Source organism: Bos javanicus, chromosome 19, assembly GCF_032452875.1.
Source record: "Bos javanicus breed banteng chromosome 19, ARS-OSU_banteng_1.0, whole genome shotgun sequence".
Taxonomy (NCBI): domain Eukaryota; kingdom Metazoa; phylum Chordata; class Mammalia; order Artiodactyla; family Bovidae; genus Bos; species Bos javanicus.
In genome coordinates this window covers 39,482,312-39,495,795 of record NC_083886.1, presented here as the reverse complement: position 1 = coordinate 39,495,795, position 13,484 = coordinate 39,482,312, and the positions used below count along the sequence as shown (strand labels likewise).

The 13,484-nt window shown below is 39.6% G+C and overlaps 1 protein-coding gene and 1 non-coding gene across 2 annotated transcripts in view; one reads left to right on the top strand and one right to left on the bottom strand.

Moving 5' to 3' along the window:
• Positions 1–13,484, bottom strand: part of SKAP1 (src kinase associated phosphoprotein 1) — a 301,998-nt gene that overhangs the window by 273,241 nt on the left and 15,273 nt on the right. The window lies entirely within an intron of this gene.
• Positions 10,256–10,362, top strand: LOC133233201 (U6 spliceosomal RNA). The gene has a single exon (XR_009731672.1). It is a non-coding gene; the product is annotated as a U6 spliceosomal RNA (small nuclear RNA).

Here is a 13,484-nt window from a genome sequence, read left to right as displayed (position 1 = left end):
AATCATGATGGTGTGATCACTCACCTAGAGCCAGACATCCTGGAATAAGAAGTCAAGTGGGCCTTAGGAAGCATCACTATGAACAAAGCTAGTGGAGGTGACGGAATTCCAGTTGAGCTATTTCAAATCATAAAAGATGATGCTGTGAAAGTGCTGCAGTCAATACGCCAGCAAATGTGGAAAACTCAGCAGTGCCCATGGGACTGGAAAAGGTCAGTTTTCATTCCAATCCCAAAGAAAAGCAATGCCAAAGAATGCTCAAACTACCAAACAATTGTACTCACCTCACACACTAGTAAAGTAATGCTCAAAATTCTCCAAGCCAGGCTTCAACAGTATGTGAACCGTGAACCTCCAGATGTTCAAGCTGGTTTTAGAAAAGGAAGAGGAACCAGAGATCAAATTGCCAACATCTATTGGATCATCGAAAAAGCAAGAAAGTTCCAAAAAAACATCTACTTCTGCTTTATTGACTATGCCAAAGCCTTTGACTGTGTGGATCATCACAAACTGTGGAAAATTCTGAAAGAGATGGGAATACCAGACCACCTGACCTGCCTCTTGAGAAATCTGTATGCAGGTCAGGAAGCAACAGTTAGAACTGGACATGGAACAACAGACTGGTTCCAAATCGGCAAAGGAGTACATCAAGTTTGTATATTGTGACCCTTCTTATTTAACTTATATGCAGAGTACATTATGAGAAATGCTCGGTTGGATGAAGCACAAACTGGAATCAACACTTCCAGGAGAAATATCAGTAACTTCAGATATGCAGATGATACTACCCTTACAGCAGAAAGTGAAGAAGAACTAAAGAGCCTCTAAATGAAAGTGAAAGAGTAGAGGGAAAAAGTTGGGTTAAAACCCAACATTCAGAAAACTAAGATCATGGCATCTGGTCCCATCAATTCATGGCAAAAGGGTGGAGAAACAGTGGAAACAGTGACAGACTATTTTTGGGGGCTCCAAAATCACTGCAGATGGTGACTGCAGTCATGATATTAAAAGATGCTTTCTCCTTGGAAGAAAAGTTATAACCAACCTAGACAGCATATTAAAAAGCAGAGACATTACTTTGCCATCAAAGGTCCATGTAGTCAAAGCTATGGTTTTTCCAGTAGTCATGTATGGATGTGAGAGTTGGACTGTGAAGAAAGCTGAGCGCCAAAGAATTGATGCTTTTGAACTGTGGTGTTGGAGAAGACTCTTGAGAGTCCCTTGGACTGCAAGGAGATCCAACCAGTCCATCCTAAGGGAAATCAGTCCTGGGTGTTCATTGGAAGGACTGATGCTGAAGCTGAAACTTCAACACTTTGGCCACCTCGTGCAAAGAACTGACTCATTTGAAAAGACCCTGATGCTGGGAAAGATTGAAGGCAGGAGGAGAAGGGCACGACAGAGGGTGAGATGGTTGGATGGCATCACTGACTCAATGGACATGAGTTTGAGTAAACTCTGGGAGTTGGATGGACAGGGAGGCCTGGTGTGCTGCAGTCCATGGGCTCACAAGGAGTCGGACATGACTGAGCGACTGAACTGAACTGAACTGATGTGAAAGAAGCCAATCTGAAAAGGTTACATACTGTGTGGTTCCTACTACATAACATTCTGGAAAAGGCAACAATATAAAAAAATCAGTGGTTGGCAAGGGGTTCAAGAGGAGTCAGAGGGATGAATAGATAAAGCACAGGAGACTTTTAGGGCAGTGAAACTATATTGTATGACACTTTAATGGTTGACACATGGCATTTTGTAATTGTCAAAACCTATAGGACTTTACATGGAGAAGGCAATGGCACCCCACTCCAGTACTCTCGCCTGGAAAATCCCATGGATGGAGGAGCCTGGTGGGCTGCCGTCTGTGGGGTTGCACAGAGTCGGACACGACTGAAGCAACTTAGCAGCAGCAGCAGCATAGGGCTTTACAACACAAAGAATGACCTTTAATGTCTGTAGATTTCAAAAAATCATTTTGCAGGTTGGGGGATCTCAGGGAAAATTGCAGACAAACAACATAATCTAACTAATTACAAATATATGAATTAAACTCACTGAATGGGGGAAAGGTGCTGGCCTAAGTAACATTGGTAATGGGTAGTCTATAATACTAAAGGCAAAAGGAACTGCAGGTGAATACTGGACCCTAGTCAACAGTTTCCAGTGGGTGTCCAGGTTATCACTTCTTATACTGCTATACACGTATACTCTAATCAAACAACAAGTGGATGGTGAATGGTGGGAGTCAGGTTTCTCAGTGTTGGAGTGGAAAGGAGAGGAGCAAGAAGCAAAAATATTGAGGAGAAGGGCTGAACAGATATTTTTCCAAAGAAGAGATACAAATGGCCAACATGAAAAGATGTTCAAAATCATTATTGGGGAAATGTAAATCAAAACCACAATGAGATAGATATCACCTCAATCCATTAGAATAGCTATTATCAAAAAGGCAAGAAGTAATAAGTGTTGGAGAAGATGTGGAGAAAAAGGACCCCTCATGCACTGTTGGTAAGAGTATAAATTGGTGCCACCACTATGGAAAACAATATGGAGATTTCTCAAAAAATTAAGAATTAAACTATCATATGATTCAGCTATTCCATTTCTGGGTATTTATCTAAAGAATACAAACCCAATAATTCAAAAAGGTATATGCACCTCTATTTTCATCACAGCATGTTTTAACAAATTGGACTCCTTTATTTATTCATTTTCTAAATCATAAAATCACTATGCACCAAGGTTTTGCCAAAAACTGACTATGCATCTACAAACTCTCAAATACAAGATATACAAATTGAATCCATTATCTTTCCCTATACCTTTGAATGACATCATCATCTACCTAACTGCCCAGGCCAAAAAATTGAGAATCATTCTAAATTCCTGTTTCTCTTTAACTGGGTCCTGTAGACCTTGTTGTTTAGTTGCTAAGTCACGTCTGACTCTTTTCCGACCCAATGGACTGTAGCCTGCCAGGCTGCTCTGTCGATCGGAATTTCCCGGCAAGAATACTGGAGTGGGTTGCCATTTCCATCTCCATTATCACAGCATTTTTTACAATAGCTAAGATATGGAAACAACCCCAGTGCCCATCAATAGATGAATGGATAAAGAAGATGTCCGACTCTTTGCAACCCCAGGGACTGTAGCCTATCAGGCTCCTCCATCCATGGGATTTTCCAGGCAAGAGTGCTGGAGTGGATTGCCATTTCCTTCTCCAGGGGATCTTCCCGACTCAGGAATCGAACCCGGGTCTCCCGAGTTGCAGGCAGACGCTTTACCATCTGAGCCACCAGGGAAGCCATATATATATATATAATGATGGATTACCATTCAGCCATAAAAAAATGATGAAATCTTGCCATTTGTGACAACAATGGATGGACCTTGAAGGTATTATGCCAAGTGAGACAAATCAGAGGGAGAAAGACAAATCTTGTAAAATTTCGCTCATGTGTGGAATATAAAAAGCAAATAAAATAAATGAACAAATAAAATAAATGAACAAAACAGACCAAACAAAAACAAACATGTGGATACAGTGAACAGAACATTGGCTGTCAGAAGGGAGGGGAGGAGGGTGAAATGGGTAAAAGGATGTCAACTATATGTGATAGCAAGGAATTAAATTTTTGGTGGTGAGCACACTGTAGTGTACACAGAGGTAGAAATAGAATGTTGTACACATGAAACTTATACAATGTTATAAAACAATGTTGGCTCAACTTTAAAGAATAGTAAGGAGAGCAGTCTAAAATGAATTAGAGTTCAAGACATCAATAAAAGCTCATGTTTAGCTCCCTCACCCATCAAGGACCACACGTTCATGGGGATCCTGGTGCTAGACGAAACCTGGTGCTACCATGGGGAACCACTGGTAGACGACCTGCTTCTGGGCTGGGGTTTTGTATGTAGCAGAGCAACTCCCTTGCTGCAAGCTATTGAAAGTCTAAAGAAAGGTTTGGAAAAAAAAAAGAAAAAAAAAGAACTCATGTTTAAGTTTGTACCAGATACAGATAGTTATATATATGCTAGTGTGAAAGCCGCTCAGTCGTGGCCAACTCTTTGTGGTCCCATGGACTGTACAGTCCATAGAATGCTCCAGGCCAGGATACTGGACTGGGTAGCCCTTCCCTTCTCTAGGGAATCTTCCCAACCCAGGTCTCCCACATTGCAGGCAGATTCTTTACCAACTGGGCCACAATGGAAACCCATAGAAATTGCTAATAGATAAACGTATATGTTGTTAGTGGTAAAGAACCCGCCTGCCAGTGCAGAAAATGTAAGAGATGGGGGTTCCATCCCTGGGTTGGGAAAGTCCCCTGGAGGAGGGCATGGCAACCCACTTAAGTATTCTTGCCTAAAGAATCCCATGGACAGAAGAGCCTGGCAGGCTACAGTCCATAGGGTCGCAAAGAATTGGACAGGACTGAAGAGACTTGGCATGGCATGCATATGTATATGTGGGATTATTATGCATACATATATATCTTTGTTTGTCAGTGAGAAGACCTAAAAGAAACAACATCCCAGTGAAAAAGAGCATATCTACTACCAAGATCATGGTTTCTAAAACCAATCTTCAATAAAAGGAACCAAGGCTTTTTTGAGAGATGGCTTATTCTAGGTCTAGGGCAGGAAACATACAAAATGAGCCTGGACCATTTTGTGTGGCCAGAAAGTAAGGAAGTGCCCAAAACATACACACACACACTTGATGTGACATGTCAAAAGGAACCCAGAAGCCAAGTAAAAGAGCCTAGTGGCCAAAGTCAGAACAATTTGAGCAACAAAGTTAAGTAACATTGGATTATAACTCAAAGTATAAAATAAGTATTCATGAGTCCACAATGATATAAATATTAATAAATAAACGAATAAATGAATACACAGGGGAGAAAACACAAATCTCCAGTGCATAATTCCAAATAATGTAGACACACCACCCCAAGGAAGAAGGAGCATAACTCCCAACACTCAAGTGTAGACTGCACATAGAGACTTCCTTCCAAAGAATACAGTATTGAAAGGGGAAACAAAGAGTAACTTGACAGAAACTTTATCAGCCAGGCAATCAAAGAAAACATCAACAGTTATAAATCATGTTGATTGTATGTACCCTTGACATGTGATGAGAATGACACTTACTTCTGTGATCTTCTTTCCAAAAACCTAGTCTAATCATGAGAAAATGGTCAGACAAATTCTAATATATAGCATTCTACAATATACTTGACCAGTACTCCTCAAAACTCTCAAGATCATCAAAAACAAGGAAAGTTTGAGAAACAGTTGCAGAGGAGTTCTAAAGAACTAAATTAAATGAGATATCCTGAAGAGGATCCTGGAAAAGAAAAAGGACATTAGGTAAAAACTAAGGGAAATGGAATAAACTACAGATTTTCCATCAATAACACATCAGTATAGGTTCATTAATTGTAACAAATAGTTCATTAATTGTAACAAATGGTTCATACTAATGTGAAAGTTAATTAATAATGGAGGAAATTGGAGGGACAGGGAATAGGACAATTCTCTGTACTACCTGCTCAATCTTTTCTGTAAATCTAAAATTATTCTAAAAACTAGTCTATTAATTTTTAAGAAGTGGTATATGATATAATCTTGACATTTTACCCAAAGAAAGGGGGAGGAGGGGCTTCCCTGGTAGCTCAGCTGGTGAAGAATCTGCCTGCGGTACAGGAGACCCCAGTTCGATTCCTGGGTCGGGAAGATCCACTGGAGAAGGGATAAGCTACTCACTCCAGTATTCTGGCCTGGAGAATTCCATGGACTGTATGGTCCACGGGGTCACAAAGAGTCTGACAGGACTGAATAAACTGCAGACTTTAGTCAATAACACATCAGTACTGGTTCATTAACTGTAACAAATGTATCATACTAATGTGAAAGTTAGCTAATAATGGAGGCAATTGGGAGGAGGGGGAAGGGAAAAGGAGAATTTTCTGTACTACCTGTTCAATCTTTCCTGTAAATCTAAAACTATTCTAAAAACTAGTCTATTAATTTTTAATATATGATATAATCTTGACATTTTACCCAAAAAAAAGGGGGAGGTCCTTGGCTTAATTCAGTCATTAACCCAGTCTAAATTGAGTCCTTCCTACAGGTCAATCATGGAGAAGGAAATGGCAACCCACTCCAGTGTTCTTGCCTAGAGAATCCCAGGGACGGGGGAGGCTGGTGGGTTGCTGTCTATGGGGTGGCACAGAGTCCGACATGACTGAAGCGACTTAGCAGCAGCAGCAGCAGCAGCAGCATAGGTCAATCAGGTACTGTGATAAGACACCAAAATATCAACAATGGTCATCTCTAGGTAGTGGAATTACAAGCCATTTTATCATCTTCTTCATACTCTTCTACATGTTCTAAAATATATGTTTTACATATGAAAAAAGTAAAATTAAAATTACTATGCAAGCATAGTGTAATATCACTCTTAGCTTAGACTGACTTTAATTTTTCACCCTCCTCTTCATTTCACTCAGCAGTAGTAGGTTGTACTGATTCACAGCTGGGAACAGTAAAGGAGGACACCCAGGCAGAATAAAGATCCTGTGGAATAATGATTCTGCGGAATAAAGATCCTATGGGAGATAGATGGTTGTAATGTATACTTTGTGCCTATAGATGTTAAATATATATGTATGTGTGTATATATTATTTTGAACTTCTACTTGCCTTACTAAATTCTTATAAGTAAAATATCCCATGTAACTATATTTGTATATACTAAAATTGTTAAAAGGGAATCAACAGGATCTAATTATCCCCCAACTCATTGGGGGATATTTGATACTTTGATATTTTATTATGACTTTACTTGTTAAGTTTCACTTTAAAATTACTTTTTTGCAGGCTTCATTGCAAAACACTTTAGAGGGCCATGTGTTTATTTAAGTACTTGTTCCTTCATCTGCAAGTGTCATCTACTCAGAGGAATAACATGGCACAAAGACAACCTCTTCCACCTGTCTCATCTTTTTTTTTAACCTGATCTAAAAATACTCCCACAACTCACTAGATGAACAAATTTATAATAAAATGTAAATAAGTCAAAAGCAAGAGCTATAGGAGGGATTATGCATCTAGTATTTTACACACTTCCCAATTCATTTTATAAGCCAGAATAACCCTGATATCAAAACTTAAAGATATTAAGGAAAATATCTTCAAAAATACTAAGGAAAGAAAACTACAGACCAACATATAATACATTTGCCTTTCAATTTAGAAGATGATGTTACTTACAGTGATTATGACCTGAAGGTGCCTCAGTAAGGCTGCTCAGAAATGCACTGCTCACCACTGAATAAGAAAGAGATTTCCACCTCCTGTATTTTAACCAAGTTCACCATTCTCTCTAGGTGGGTTTTCTATTAAGCAATCAGCCTTGTGCAAATAAAAACTCTTCTAATATAAATATCATGTCTTATCAAATCAGAATGCCTTAGGCATCTGTAACTACAAAGCCCAGAGTGAAAACCACCACTGAGTGACAACATTCCAGAGGTGCCTCTGACATCACATCACTCACTGCACATAATACCCGATGGTACAAGGTCTATGACTAATGAGTGAGCAATACCACACTGGTATAAATGTCCTCACACCAAGGAGAAAAGACAAAATCAGAAATGTACCATAAATACTGTCACTTTTTTTTTCTAAATGTCTTTATTCTTCTACAAATATTTATTGAGCACTTATTATATGCTGTATACTGAAAAAGTGAACAAGACAGATCCAAACTAAAAGTTTACAGTCTACCAAAGAATAAAGACTTAAATAGACAATTAGAATAAACTGTGATACGAGTTATAAGAAGAAAAGTGAGGGAGGCACAGGCCCATAGTAGATGCGCCTAGTCTAGAGGGAAGTAAGTTAGGGAGATCTCCCAGAGACCTAACCTTTCATCTGAAACCCCGAGATCAGCAGGTCGAGTATGTACGTTGGGGTGGGGAGGAGCTGGTAGAATGAGGAAAAGAATGGCACCAGCATGGAAACACCGTGTGCACAGGTCCTAAGGTGACAGATCTTAGTTCAGCTGGAGAAACTGAAAGAATTCTAACTTGGAAGCAAGAACACAAAGGTTAGGGGTAAGAGCAACAGTGATGAAAGATTATTCTGGAAGGCAAGTTTGTAGCAATATACAGTATTTTGTACTAAAAGTAATCTATAATGATTTAAGTAAGTAAGTAAGTAAGTAAGTGAAGTCGCTCAGTCGTGTCCGAGTCTTTGCGACCCCATGGACTATAGCCTACCGGGCTCCTCCATCCATGGGATTTTCCAGGCAAGAATACTGGAGTGGGCTGCCATTTCCTTCTCCAGGGAAACTTCCCAACCCAGGGATCGAACCCGGGTCTCCTGCATTATAGGCAGACGCTTTACAGTCTGAGCCACAAGGGAAGCCTAGACTAATGATTTAAAGTCCCATATTAAAAAGATAAACACAGCTCTGACAAACATGCATCTTCCTATTATAATTCACAGCTTCCCTAAAACATAGATTTCTTCAGCTTCCAGGCAGCTTATGAATGTCTATTTCATCAAACCAGAGTAGGAAAGGAAAATAGGAAATGAAAACTGAAGGACAAGGGAAGGGAGGGTATGCGGGAACTTGTAGACACGATATAATCATCAGATCCCTGGGAGAAACCACTGCAGGGTCTAAGGCCAGCTGAAAAGATTCTGACTTGACAGGATGCACCCAAGATCTCTAGGTTCTGTAGACTGGTGAAAGTCTTTGACATTCTCCCAAGCCTCTCACCTTGTCCATTTTATGAGGCTACAAGGGGATATTTCGTTTACTTAGAGGAGAATGACATCTTAAGGGTCACATTTTTCAAACTACTAAAAAATAAAGGTTGCCTACATCTATTTTCTAAGTACTGCTCCTAACACACAGAAAGAACAAAATATTTAAGTTGGCGTTCTTTAATAGTTAGAAAAATTTTTTTTGATATATTGTTTCTAAAATTCAAAAGTTCACTTCAATCAGCCTTCTAATTTGAAGGCAGGATGAATGACCAAATGCTGCTGAAAACAACTCCACCAACCAAAAACCAATCAAAGTGTTCCTAGAGGGGATATTTTGCTAAAGCATTTGAACTACTAAAGCAGAACTCACATTTCTGAAAAGAAGGATACCATAAATTTCTATCTATACTTGCATTACACCCAAGAAAATATTTGAGATTTTTGTTGGCACAGGGTGAAATGACTCAAAACTAATTCTATTAAGTTTAATGCTGGGCAGTATTTCAGCCCTCTCATTAGTTCAAAACAAAACAAAACAAAAAACCCAAGTACTTGCAAATGTTCTTTAAACGTGAATGGTTGTCCTGGCTGGCTGGGCACAATCACAGAAATATCTGTTTTCTCACTGCTGCTGTTTTGACAGTCATTTTAACTTCAATAACCTTCTGCTGACTTCAATCATCTCTCCTTACCCCACCCTCAGCCTCCTGTCTTATCATAGCACCTCCAAGCCTGTTGGTAGCCACATTCTCAATGGGAGAGGAGGTCAGAGGTAAAGAGACAGGAGAGAAAGAGTAGGAGATGAGAGGAAATTCTGTTCTTTCTCTCTGGGTCCCTTCACTGGCTCTCACCTCCTTTCTAGGTGAAGCCCATTCCCTTTCTCATTCTGGCTTATTCAATAGGCTCTTCCTTAACCCTGGGAACTCCAACCTAGCTCTCACCCAGCTCCTCATACCCTTCCCAGTCCTGACCATTGGAGTCATTCCCCAGTCACAACGCCACCATCAGAGCTTGGAGTTAGGGAACAGGGGATTAAAGGAGCGCTCCCACTAACAAAGAGGAAGCCAGCAGAAGGGGGAATGGCCCAGGCTTCAGGACTGAAAGGGTTTCTGGAGTCTCAAATTGGACGATCATTCCCCATAAAAATATGCTTACAGAATTCTCCTCTAGGGAGCTTCCCTGGTGGCTCAGTGGTAAAGAATCCGCCTGCCAATGGAGGAGACACAGGTTCAATCCCTGCATCTGGAAGACACCCCTGGAGAAGGAAATGACAACCCTACGCCAGTATTCTTGCTTGGGAAATCCCATGGACAGAGGAGCCTGGTGGGTTACAGCCTATGGGGTCACAAAAGAGCCAGACACGACTTAGCGATTAAACAACAACAATTCTCCTCTAGGTAAAATACAAAAGGGGTTGTTTTTTTTTTTTTAAATACATGACATACAATTAAGTTTAAAATTTCAATAAACAGTGCTCGCTTCGGCAGCACATATACTAAAATTGGAAAGATACAGAGAAGATTAGCATGGCCCCTGTGCAAGGATGACACGCAAATTTGTGAAGCGTTCCATATTTTTAAAAAGAATGCATTTGAATCAGTTCTAATGAGGTGGATGAAACTGGAGCCTATTATACAGAGTGAAGTAAGTCAGAAAGAAAAACTCCCATACAGTATACTAATGCATATATATGGAATTTAGAAAGATGGTAACGATGACCCTATATGTGAGACAGCAAAAGAGACACAGATGTAAAGAACAGTCTTTTGGACTCTGTGGGAGAAGGTGAGGGTGGGATGATTTGAGAGGGTAGCGTTGAAACATGTATATTATCATATGTGAAGAGGATCGCCAGTCCAGGTTCGATGCATGAGACAGGGTGCTCAGGGCTGGTGCGCTGGGATGACCCCAGGGGATGGGATGGGGAGGGAGGGGGAGGGGGGTTCAGGATGGGGAACACATGTGCACCGGTGGCTGATTCATGTCGATGTTTGGCAAAAACCACTACAATATTGTAAAGTAATTAGCCTCCAATTAAAATAAATTAATTAATTTAAAAATAAAAAAATAAAACAAAATAAAATTTGAATAAACAACCTTTACTGGGTGAACATGTAAGTTTTTGAGATGAATTTCCAAAATATATAATAAAAAATTATACATAGCTTCTAATCCTGATCTATGAGAACCATTGTCCTTTCTTGTCCGGCATTAGCACTAATGCCCTGAACAGTCTTATCAGAGAAATACATAATTTTATGATCCACGAAATAGTGTTTAAAAATGGGATGGCCTGGGAATCAACTTAGAGAACATGGTTCTTTTTCCCACATGGTGAAAAAAGGTATTAATAAAGAAAACACCTAAGTAAATGTTAGAAAACAATCTACTCACTATTTAAAAAAAAAACAAAAACAAAATCTAGGGGCAGGATGCTACTTCAGACTCCTTTTAATTTTCAAGGATACCTACATCTTTTCTAATTAAAATGCTTAATTTATCTTATAGATGCTTAACTCTGAACACTTTGAAGGAGTTAAAGCCTTAAAGATGAGATGTGACCCTTTGAGGATGAAGCTGCTGCTGCTAAGTCACTTCAGTCGGGTCCGACTCTGTGCGACCCCATAGACGGCAGCCCACCAGGCTCCCCCATCCCTGGGATTCTCCAGGCAAGAACACTGGAGTGAATTGCCATTTCCTTCTCCAATGCATGAAAGTGAAAAGTGAAAGTGAAGTCGCTCAGTTGTGTCTGACTCTTAGCGACACCATGGACTGCAGCCCACCAGGCTCCTCCATCCATGGGATTTTCCAGGCAAAGTACTGGAGTGGGGTGCCATTGAGGATGAAGATGGAAACTTATTTGGAAAGGAGGCATATAGAAAATGTTGGGATTGTGGAGAAGAGAAAGGGGATCAAGGAGAGGAGGGACTCCTCTCAGGAACCCATCCCAGGAGTCCTTTGTTTGAACTGCTGTCCCATAGGCAGGGAGTACAGATCTGCATCATCCTCAGGACTTCTCTGAGTGAGCTGCTAACAGTAAGACAGCCTTTCCAGTAACAGACTATGGCCACGCACTTGGTCATGCCTAACAAATCATGCCTGCCAAATCAAAACAATCTCCACCTTGGAAATAACAGAAGACCACATTTCATTCCAGATATTTGGGCATTCTATTTAATTAAGTGTCACAACTTTCCCTTTAGTAACATATTGCTATTTTACAGAAGCACCCTGGTTACTGATCCAACTTCTACAAAGTCTCATTGACAGCTTCTGATAGAAACAAACAAAAAATAATCATTTCTGATTCCTTGTCACAAATATACTGAAGGTATCGGATTATTAGTATTTCTGCAGTAACTTAAATATCTCAGTAAAATCAAACTTCTGAAACTCAGTGTTTAATTTTCCTACTCTAATGATGGAGGGCTTCCCAAGTGGCTCAGTGGTAAAGAATCTGCCTATCAATGCATGAGCCACAGGAGACATGGGTTAGATCCCTGGGTGAGGAAGATCCCCTGGAGGAGGAAGTGGCAACCCACTCCAGTATTCTTGCCAGGATAATCCCATGGACAGAGGAGCCTAGCCGGCTACAATCCATGGGGTCAGAGAGAGTCAGACATAACTGAGCATGTATGCACACACGATGGAAGCCTTCATAGAATCTTGTCTTGCTTATTTTCACACCAATTAAATAAAATTATCATACTGAGGGGGGAGGAAATGACTTTTACTGTGCTTAAAACTTGTTTTAAACCTTGCATTAAATTTTTCATCTGGCAATCAATTGTAATCCTTTAAGGCATATACTTTGCTTTTTGTTAAGAGGTAAAACTTGTTGGCAACGCTAAAATCATACCGACCAGCTTTGTTTTGGCTTGCAGGAAGTTGTCAGCATACAACAGAGAAAATGTCAACATGTTCTCCTGTGGTTTGCTTCACCTGCTGATTGTTTCTGTCCCATGACCCAAGAAATGTGTGGTGTTTATATTTTTAATTCCTCTACCTCCTGAAGGTGAAAAAAATGACAATAACTATACACATATAGCATAGAGAAAACAAAAACTGGAAACTAAAACACAAATAGTACTACAGATTAAGTTTTAACTACTGACCAGTCTGCAAATCTGAATTAACACTTCTGCAATCTTCACTGAATCTATCCTATAGAAATATTCGCATATATAGACAAAGATGCAGATATGTTCTCTACAGCACTATGGAAATATTAAAAAAATTGTAAACAATCGAAACATCCTTTAATAGGGGAATAATTAAATTTGAAACACTATAATAGTTTAAAATGAATATATATATGAATATATACATAGATTTATATAGGAAAGCTTACAATGGTGTGATGTTAAAAAATCAATTTCTTTTTTTCTGTTTTTCATTGAACTATAGTTGATTTACAGTATTGTGTTAGCTTCAAGTATATAGCAAAGTAATTCAGATACACATATATATTCTCTTTTACAGATTCTTTTCCAATATAGGTTACTGCAAGATATTGAATATAGTTCCCTGTGCTACAGAGTAAATCTTTGTTGTTTATCTATTTCATATATAATGGTGCATATCTGCTAACCCCATACTCCTAATTTAGCCCTCCCTGCCTTCTCCTTTGGTAACCTTAAGTTTGTTTGTGAGTCTGTTTCTGTTTTGTAAGTAAGTCCATTTGTATCATTTTTAGATTT